Source organism: Salvia hispanica, chromosome 5, assembly GCF_029641045.1.
Source record: "Salvia hispanica isolate PSC_SH4W2 chromosome 5, Shi_PSC_v1, whole genome shotgun sequence".
Lineage (NCBI taxonomy): Eukaryota > Viridiplantae > Streptophyta > Magnoliopsida > Lamiales > Lamiaceae > Salvia > Salvia hispanica.
The window spans coordinates 26,099,023-26,110,037 of NC_142696.1; the positions used below are offsets into that span (position 1 = coordinate 26,099,023).

Genomic DNA, 11,015 nt, shown 5'->3' on the forward strand with positions numbered 1-11,015 from the left:
TCTTACGTTGTATAAATATTTAGGCATTGGACGTGAACATTTCCTTAAAGTATATATATTTTGTCAAAAAATGAAATGACTCAGTTCTAATGAAATTGCCTAAAAATAAACATGATTCAATACTAATGGGACGAATGAAGCATGATGAGGTTAGAGTTATTTTCACGACCACCCTTCTAGAGTATAATAAATGCGACGATCGCGATCTAGGCGAATTTAAATGCAACAAGAACGTAGGCTAGAGTTTCATTAAAAGTGTTTGACCAAGGTAATTAATGAACAATTAAAACAATAAGGCAACGGCTTAACAATGAAATTCAATGAAGAATAGATATCACAATTTATGCCCAAAACGACAAGGGTTTAATATAATCCAAAATGTATCATGTCTCGATATTCTAAACAAAATGGAATAAGTTCAAACTCAATTAAACGATAAGAAGTTCATGTTTCAGCGGAAGCATCCAAGAGAAAAGTGAAGTCATGTATGAAGACACAGCTCCACTCGATGTTTCAAAATGATCTTATTATTATTCAATTAATTTTCTCAACACCGCCAACCGCTCGTCGCCGCTCAACCTGCATATAGGGAAAACACATGCAGGGCTGAGTACTTTAACATACTCAGTGGACTCATGCCAAAATATTTTAATAGATATGTCATCCTTACCATAGTGAACTTGAGTTTGCATTTATAAAAGAATATCATCGAGTATCACAAAATAATTTCATAAACTGGTCAGTCAAACAATTTCCCCCTTTTTCTCAACAATCCACAATTCACATCAATTCCATAGTGCGACGAAAGTGAGGCCACACTATTCGCCCACGAGACCGGCCGACTAGCAAGGACGGCTCCCGATCCCAACTGTGTACACTAGCCTAATAGGGTTTGCGGCCCTACTCAGACCCGAATTCGTTTATATAGCCCTATAGCCTAATGGAGCGAACTCACAAACTAGGCATCAGACACACAACATCATCAAAATAATCACAGGCATGGCATAATTTTTTAAGCCACCCTTATAACACCATAATCATTATTTTGGTAATAAAAGAGTTTAGTAAATAAAGTCCACCTCGACTCCTTAGATCTCAAGTACGCTCTTCCCTTTGCTATCACGCCGAGAGCGCGAGTTATCACCTTTAAATTATGTGTATCACAAGTAAGTCTCATCATCTACACAAAAACATGCATGTTCCCAACGTTTCCCTTTTTCCCATCGATTCGTTTTATATTATCATTCAAAAAAATCAGACATGCTCATCATATCAATTTTATTCGCACTACAACTCCAGATATATCATCAAATCATGTTATGCATGAGTGTTCTTCAACACATATCACAAGCACACACACAAACACACATGCACGCACACCGATGCACACACATACACACGCACATCAATTCTCATTCATCAATTGTTTCCCCTTCTCACTCGATCTATATGCATGAGGGTTTAAGAACACCGATTAATCGGTTAGATGAGAAAAGATAGATCAAAATACCTCTTCTTGATAAAAACGATCGATAGAAACAAAGTATAATCTTGATTCTTCAACAATTCTTGAGGCTTCAACTTAAATTCTTCTCAAAAGATGAAGAATTATCGGAGAAAAATTGAAGAAAAATTGAGAGAGAGTGGAGAGAGTGGGAGGCGTGATTTTCAAGAGAGAGGGAGCGTGATTTGTGTGAGCTAGGGTTAGGGTTTCTCATGTATTTATAGAGTGCAAGATATAATATCTCTAATTAAATAAATTAAGGATTTGAGAAGATATGGAAGAGGGAGTTGACGTGATTTTTGGGGAGAAATAAGGAGTAATTCGAAATCTAGGCTATTTAATTAGCCTATGATTTAATTTGTTATTTTACGGAGTAGAATAAAATATCACGGAGCAGAATAAAATATAACGGGGTAGAAAATAATAAATCCCACTATTAAAATAAGGAGTAGCGATTTCTGCCTATTAAATTTTGCGTAGGATTTATTTGGATTTTCATGGAGCAAGAGATTTCACGAAGCAGAATAAAAATAATAATTCTCTCAATAATACTAGGAAAGTGGCGTGATTTTGAGTCTCTCCCACAAGGAATCAAATTTAAATTCTAATTTAAATAGGATATGGCAAGATCTGTTTAGATATGGTAAGATATGCTTGGATATTTGAATTTATTCATGAGAGGGAATAAATATGGGATCAAATAAGATAATAAACAATTCCTTCTCCTATAAAATAAGGGGATTTTCGAAATCTCCCTAGGAACAAGGTAGGAGTCGAAAATTCCATGAAGGAATTAGAGAATAATTAGACTTTGGATTTAATTTGGATAAATATCCCAAGCATTTAATAAAATCCAAGAAAAATATGATTCCTCTCCAATAAAGCATGGTGGTCGAAAATTCCAAATAAAATATGTATGATATTTATGAAAATCCTATGTAATCTCACTCATCCCTTAGGAAATAATTCGCCACGATATATTTCACCCCACATCAAAAATTAACACGATCACATCACAATTTCATCCCTTTTGACTATTCCACTTCCACGTCACATTTTTTTAACGACATTGACCATTCCACGGCCACGTCACATTTTCAACAATATAGACTATTCAAACCAATCTCAACTCCAAAACGCAATTAGGTCACAAAGAATCATGCAATTAATTTACTCATCATTTAATGCACATACTTCACGACATTAAAAGCATTTAATGCAAAAATTTTATGGTTCTAGAATTAGGGTTCAAAAAGTGGGGCGTCACAGCTATTGTACAAAAACTTATTTTTTAAAGACATAAAAATCGAAATGCAATTAATTGCATTGGAAAATTTTAAATAATAACAACAATTCAGAACACAAAACAAAGCGCCTTAAATTAATGATAATTTAATTTAATCTTTTGCTTTTTTAGAACGCTTCCACTTGCGTCCTCTAATTTTAGTTGGGTCACCAACAATAAGAATGTCTTTTGAAGCATTGGTGGTATATTTAAAAATACAATTAGCATTAAAAATGGCCTTAACGATTTTTTTTATTGTATTAAATATAGAGAATTTGTAGGAATTAATTCTAGTTAGATTAACTTTTTGGCACGTTTTCATTAGAGTTATGCTTGTTAAGGGTTTTTCTGTCTTATAAATAGTTCTCAAATTGTAATGGTCAAGTCTACAATATTTTTGTCAGAAATTCTATAGTCAAATATCCATGACTTTGAGCATTATTAATTATTTTTCTAATTGTGCATGTTATTTGTCAGCAATTGATATCATGAGATAAGATTCAGAGGGTGCAAAATTTAAAATTAAAAAGTTTTATGAATCATAATTATAATATGCAGATCGATGACTATGTCAACGGTAATGACCTATGCCAGTAACTGAAAGAAAAGTCGTAGAAGAAGGATTTTGTCAAGTGCGACTTACTGAACATAAAGGGGATGACAGATGGGTGCCATACACTTATCTGTTATCATTGTTCAAGAACATGGTCTTTGATAGTTGACACGATTGAAGCCAAGTGAGCAAGGGTCAAGCTTGATTTAAACATAAGTTTCTTTCTCCATTAACATCAAACTAATGGACCCTGACAGATGACTTGATATAGAATTGCTTCAAATCATTTAGTTTTACACCCCCAAAACTAAATATACTCTGTGTCCCTGTCCGCAGTGACGGACGCAAGATTTTAACGATGGGGTCCAAAAATAATTTTAAAAAATAAAATAAAAATATAAAAATAAAATAATAATGTTTAAATATTAAAGTCAAATACAATCATATCATAACATTTCTCTTCTATTTTTCATCTTCTGAAATCGCTGCATAATAGTTTCATTACTAACATGAACAAAGACATCCTTTTCAATGTAAGGAACTAAGCAATCATGTAACAGTTGATCTCCCATACTATTACGTAGAGTACTCTTGATGATCTTCATTGCTGAAAAAGCTCTTTCCACTGAGGCAGTAGCAACCGGCGAGATCAATGACAACTTGACTAACAAATAAACCAATGGAAAATTTTCAAGCTTTCTTGTAGAAACCATCTTCTTAGCAAGACCACCAATCCCAAATACTTGTGAAAAATTTTCATCTATCCGCACATCATAAATAAAGCTTTCAAGTTGATTTTCAAGCTCTTTCAAAGCAACTCCAGAAAATTCTGATGGATAATAACTAGCAAGACGAAGCAGCTTCTCCAAATCAAACGCAGAAAATGAATCTCTATGATCAAAACATGCCATACATGAAAGTAAGTCTGTGTTAATTTCACCAAAAAGATGGTTTAACTCTTGAGCTTGCATGTTAATCACAAAACAAAATATCCCAACTCGATAATAGTGGAGATTCTTCCTTTTTTCAGCTCTACGGTTTACTTTTCCTCGAGGCACAAACTCATCTTCCATGTCAAGAACATTTATCTCATATTTGTTACAGAACTCAGAAACTTCATTAAGTAAACCCTCCCAACCTTCTTCCCTCAACATTTGCAAACGTGCTTTGGCTACCTTGACAAGATTCATTGCATTGACAATTCTTGATCCTTTTTCTGTAGCACTTGAGAGAGTTCATGTGTGATTCCCAAGATTGCTTCATACGATGTAATACAAAGACAAACTCAAAGAGATTAATTATTGCTGACACATCATTAGCTTCAGCCCTATGTGGATACTCATGAGCATTCTCCCCCACATATACAAAAACATCATTAATAGAAGAAAAAAATTGCATCAAGTTGATAAGAGTACCATAATGTGAACTCCAACGAGTATCTCCAGGCCGCTTTAACGCCATCTCTTGATTCAATCCTCTCCTGGTATGAATTTCATCACTTGCAATCCGCTCTAAAATTTTCTCTCTCTGCTTTTCTCTAAGTATATCTCTGCGCTTACAAGAACTTCCAATAACATTACACAAACGGTTGATAGTATTATAAAAAGAACCAATACTTGTATGCTTTTTGGCAACAACGACAATTGTGAGTTGAAGCTGGTGAGAAAAACAATATACATAATAAGCACAGGGATTTCTCCTAAGTATCAAACTTTTCAACACATTGAATTCTCCTCTCATGTTGCTTGCACCATCATATCCTTGTCCTCTCAAACTAGATACACTTAAATCATAAGTAGATAACAAAGAATCAAGTTCCTTCTCCAGTGAGGTCGCAACCGTGTCACTAACATGCACCACACCAAGAAAACGTTCCATAACACATCCATTCTTGTCCACATATCGCACCACAACACCCACTTGCTCTTTGACAGATATATCTCGACACTCATCAACTAATATGGAGAAAAAATCATTTCCCATATCTTGTACAATGACTTTTGTTGTCTCAACAGCAAATGCATTTATGATGTCTTTTTGAATTCTCGGTGATGATAGTTTGAGATTGTCAGGAGCATTTTTTAGTACAACACTAGATATCTCATCGCTGCAAGAGGAAATAACTTTCAAAAGCTCAAGAAAGTTACCTTGATTTAAGGATCCTTCAAATCATCATGTCCGCGAGAAGGCATTCCTTGCATGATAAGATAACGAAGGCAAACAACTGTTGCATTTAATCTGCTGCGATAATCAAGCTTCGATTGTGTTGACTACTTTGATATAGAGACTTCAATGTGTTGAGCTTGATTCATAATATCCTGACATGCTAATCTACACCTATTATGAGCACTTGTATGATTTCCAACATGATCTCTTAACCTTTCTTTCTTGCCCCAAGTAGTAAATCATTTTTATACAAAGGCATGTTGCCCATTTCCGTGAAGTCTTGAGAAAAGATAGCAATATAAGCAGTAAGCAGCTTCCTTTGAAACACTATACTCCAACCAAGGCTTAAATTCATCAAACCAAAGTGAGACAAATTTACGTTTTCAATTTCCATTACTTGTAGAAAGGACATTATGGTTGCGTGGTTGACATGGATCTCTTAGTAAATAAGCTCTATGAACTTGTTCTATTAAGTTTTGTGGATAACTCATTATGTCAGGTCGTTCCCGGGATCACTTGGAAGCTTCTCCAAATCAACTTTATCATTGTCGTCATTTGGTAACTCTTGAGATTGAAGAAGTGCGGGTTCATCCTCTAAATCGACTTTATCTTTGTCTTCAATCAGTAACTCTTGTGGTTGGAGAAGTGGAGGTTCATTCACTGACGAAGATGAGACCTCGGCAACAGGAGAAACTTTCTTGAAATAACGATACATTTATCTACATAAAAGAAAATGCACAATTCAGTAAATGCATATTAGAAACTTAAATTGCATCTACATAAAATAAAATGCACAATAAGTACATACATATTAGAAACTTAAATTGGAGACCACTACTAACTCATTGAAACATTACAAAATGAATATAATACTCAATTTGGCAATCCCAAATAATCAAAGTAAATAATTTTCTATAACAGCAAGATATAGAATAAAAGAGAGATGAACAAATATTATCTAAATATTATTCACAAACAAACAAACAAAATAAGATATATATATATATATATATATATATATCTTATTTTAAGGGGAGCACTAGGGTGACACCATAGTTAGAGTGACAATGTACCACCAATTACATTCATTGGATCTCTGTATAAACGCGTCAGATTGATTTGTAGAAATAGAGTCCGAATTGCATGTTAATGTATAAGATATTGCTTGCTAAGGGTATATTTGTCAATCCATATTAATTTGATTTGAATATGGACATCCTCTAATTCAGGGAACGTATATTTTGTAAATCAAATCCTAAATGAGAAGAGACTCTCTCTCTTCAATCATCCATCACACTCCATTCCACCCATGTCGCCGATTTCGATACCAAAGGAAGACGCCAGGGTTGAAGATTAAAAGCAATTCTCCTATCAGATTCTCTACAATTTCTCTTGAGGTTTGTAGGGTTTATAGGATTTTCACAATTGCGCCTCCACTACTCTCATAAATCCTTATGTTCTTTCTGTTCCGATATATTTTCGTTCAATATCTGCGGTTTTTGGTGGGGTTTACAACGACCCCAATTTTCACTTCGTTGTTGAGGGTTTTATTGACATGGGTGGAGCATAGTTGCAAGTGTTTCTGCTCTAGTTTTGCCATGGAAAGAGTCGGCGGATTTCTAATACAATTTTGTCATTCAGTTGCCACGATTTTTAGGACGATTTCGCCGTCACTAAGGCCTGGTTGTGCATCTCCATTTTGATTTTGGTGTTTTCATCCTTATGTTTTTTGTTTGTGGCTTTCTAGTGTATGTTATAAAATGTTATAATTGCATGCTTTTTCCTTGGTAATTGCTTAATAATACTAGAAGTGTTGCTTCTCTGTTTTTGTTGTCGAAAGATTGGGTGGCTATCTATTTTAACTACGTCGTTTAGTTGGTGCTATTTTTAGGTCGATTTTTGCCATTGCCGAGACTTGGTTCAACATCCCCATCTTGATTTTGATATTTTGGTCCCAATGTTTTCGGTTGTGGAATTTTGCAAATTTGAAAAATTGTTCAATCAATGTGTGTTGCTTGTATTTTGTTTGATAATTGCTTGCTTATTCCTTCGTAATTGCTTGATAATCATGGAAGTGTTGCTACTCTGATTTTTGGGTCGATTTTGTTAGATAGCTTGTTTTATGGTTGAAATCGCTTGCTTTGTGATAAAACATTGCTTGTTTTTTCTTTCGTAATTGCTTGATAATCATTGAAGTGTTGCTGCTCTAATTTTTGGGTAGATTTTGTTAGGTAGCTTATTTTATGCTTGAAATTGCATGCTATATGATAAAAAAATTGCTTGATTTTTCTTTCGTATTCTGATTTTTGGATCGATTTTGTTAGGTAGCTTATTTTATGCTTGAAATTGCTTGCTATATGATAAAAAATTGCTTGTTTTTCCTTTCATAATTGCTTGATAATCATGGAAGTGTTGTTGCTTTGATTTTTGGGTCGATTTTGTTAGGTAGCTTATTTTATGCTTGAAATTGCTTGTTATATGATAAAAATTTGCTTGTTTTTTCTTTCGTAATTGCTTGATAATCATAGAAGTGTTGTTGCTCTGATTTTTGGGTCGATTTTGTTAGGTAGCTTATTTTATGCTTGAGTATTACTGATTCGCATATTACAATTCAAAAAATTGCTTGTTTCTTTATACGAATTTGCATTCTCTTCAATGTGATTTGCTTGCTTTTCAAAACCTCACATTAAAATTAGTTATCTTCTAGAATTTGCATCATATTTGGTATAGTGATCTTGCTTTCCAAAGTATATGTAATTGCATATTACTGGATATTATGTTGGGTAATATACTATGTAATATAATGTACTACTCCCTCCGTCCCGCTTTAGCAGTCCCATTGACTTTTCTGCACTCATTTTGTAAAAATGATAATAAATAAATAAAGTGAAGAAATAATAAAATAAAAAAGAGAATAATATAGAGAAGAGTCTTATCTACATTATTCTCTTTTTTACTTTATTATTTCTCTACTTTAACTATTTATTATCATTTTTACAAAACGAGTGCAGAAAAGTCAATGGGACTGCTAAAGCGGGACGGAGGGAGTAGTATTTATTCTATGCAATGTAATATTTGAAAATTAAAACTATACACTCACATGTTTATAATAAATTTCAATTGATTTTTGTAATAAATTTCAATTGAATTTTGTTTATTTTTTCAGGTTTATGGAAATCGAAGAATATGATGACTTGGTGTGGATCAAATTTGTTACATTTATATGTGATGGATGGAAGTCAATGTATTTTTCTATTTCAAAAATATTTCTATGTAATGTAAACTCTACAACAATTATTTATTGATTAATGCAATAACAAGTTGTATATAATGCAGACTCTTTTATATTGTAATGTGTTGTACTGCACATTAAAAAAAATGTAAACTTCGAACACATGTAAATATTATTTCATCATAAAGCAATACTCAACACAATACTATGCAATCTAGTAGTCATATTCTGTACTACCATGACATTGAGTAAAATGTGGAATGAACAAAATAATATTATTATATAGTATGTAAATCTTAATTTAGTAACAAGCAAATTATAAGACATTACTGAAATATGGTAGGCATACTGCATGCGCCAACAAAAAAGTATGGAACAAAATACAATAATGTGTATGTAATATGCAAACCATGTAGAAGTAAAATGCAATATTCAATAAATAACGTTGCAATATTGATATGAATAGAATAAGGTAAAACTACAATAATGTTTAAAATAATATCATGCATATGAAAACATTATGGGTAAAGAAATAAAATAATATCATGCATATGAAAAAATTATGGGTAAAGAAGTAAAGGAAATCAAATAATCGACATTATAAGAGAAATAAATCTATAATTTTACAAAATATAATGTACATGCCGTAATATTAGGAAGAATAATAACTTACCTTATCTACCATACTATTAATTGCTTGAATTTATGGAAGAATAAAACCGTCCAAATCAGATTTTGGTGGCATACCTTTAATACCCCTCCACGCCTAATCCCATATTTTTTTTGTATATAATTATTATGCCATGTGACAGTTTATATATCATAGGATCCACATCTCACCCAAAATCTAACAGCTCAGATTGGTGGCACAGTGTCACCCAAAACAGCGTTGTCATTTTAACATCTTCCTACTTTTAAAGCTCAAACACGAAGACACCCCATTTTTAAAATAAAAAGCAATTTTCTCTTACTCTGATTTAGGAAGTGCCGAATAGTTCTACTATTCTAGGAATTGAAATTGTGAAAATGCCTTATTTGATTGGGTTTTTGGCTTTTTAAACCAAAACCTTTCCCCGAATTCCGGTTTTTCCCATGAACTATGAGATTTGTTTTTAAAACCACGAACTTTTATTTCGTTAGGATTTTCCCCTGGCGGGTCAACGACAAAACCCGGGTTGTCTACATGTCAATTTTAATCCTATTTGTCACTAAATTGATTACTTGTATACTATTTGGCACAATAATACATACACTCACAATTATTACATAACAAATGACAACTTTTGAATAAACAAATCACAACTTTAACATTTTGAATTATGCTATTCGGGTCGAAAATGTGTTATTCGGGTCGGGTTGGGAAAATCCTAACGAAATGAAAGTTCGTGGTTTTAAAAACAAATCTCATAGTTCATGGGAAAAACCAGAATTCGGGGAAAGGTTTTGGTTTAAAAAGCCAAAAACCCTATTTGATTCTATTGTATAAACAATAATTTTGTACAAAAATGTATTGGAGAAAGAGGGAGGAAGAATTGCGGCGGGTGACATCTGGAGATGAGAAGAGTCCATTTAACTCACATAGGTTAAACACAATATAATATTAATTAATATTTAATTTAATTTTAATGTGAAATTACTAAAATACCCTATATTTTTTTAAAATGTTGGGGGTCCCATGGGCCCCCATGCCCCTTCTTATGTCCGCCTCTGCCTGTCCCATTTAAAATGCATGTGATTTGAAAAACATAATAAATAGTTAAAGTGGAGGAAAAGTAAAGTAAGACAAAAAATAATGTAGAAGAGAGCTTATTTCATATTATTCTCTCTCGTAATTTATTTTCCCTCCACTTTAACTATTTATTACTATGATTTTTACAAAACACGTGCGAAAAACGAAAGGAGTCATCTTAACTAGGACAGAGGGATTACTTGTTGGGAAAATATATACTCCCTCCGTCACAAAAGATGTCACACTTTCCTTTTTAGTTTGTCCCATAAAAGATCACACATTTTCCCTTTTGGAAAAAGTTTTCTCTCACATTAATATAAAAATTATATTTTCTCTCTCCATTTAACACACAAAACAAAACCTCCTAAAATCCCGTGTCGTCCCACAAGTGTGACATCTTTCGTGGGACGCAGGGAGTACTATATATCTGGAATAAGCTAAACATGCAATCTCCTAATTCTATGTTCTCATGTTCTTAATAAATTTACACACTATTTTGAAGAACAACATGCATGAATTTAAGCAGAAAAGGAAATAACAGATTGT

At 33.0% G+C, this 11,015-nt stretch overlaps 1 pseudogene; it reads right to left on the reverse strand.

Annotated features, from left to right (window-relative positions):
- Positions 1-3,788: 3,788 nt before the first annotated feature.
- LOC125189613 (uncharacterized) lies at positions 3,789-4,740 on the reverse strand (annotated as a pseudogene).
- Positions 4,741-11,015: the final 6,275 nt, after the last annotated feature.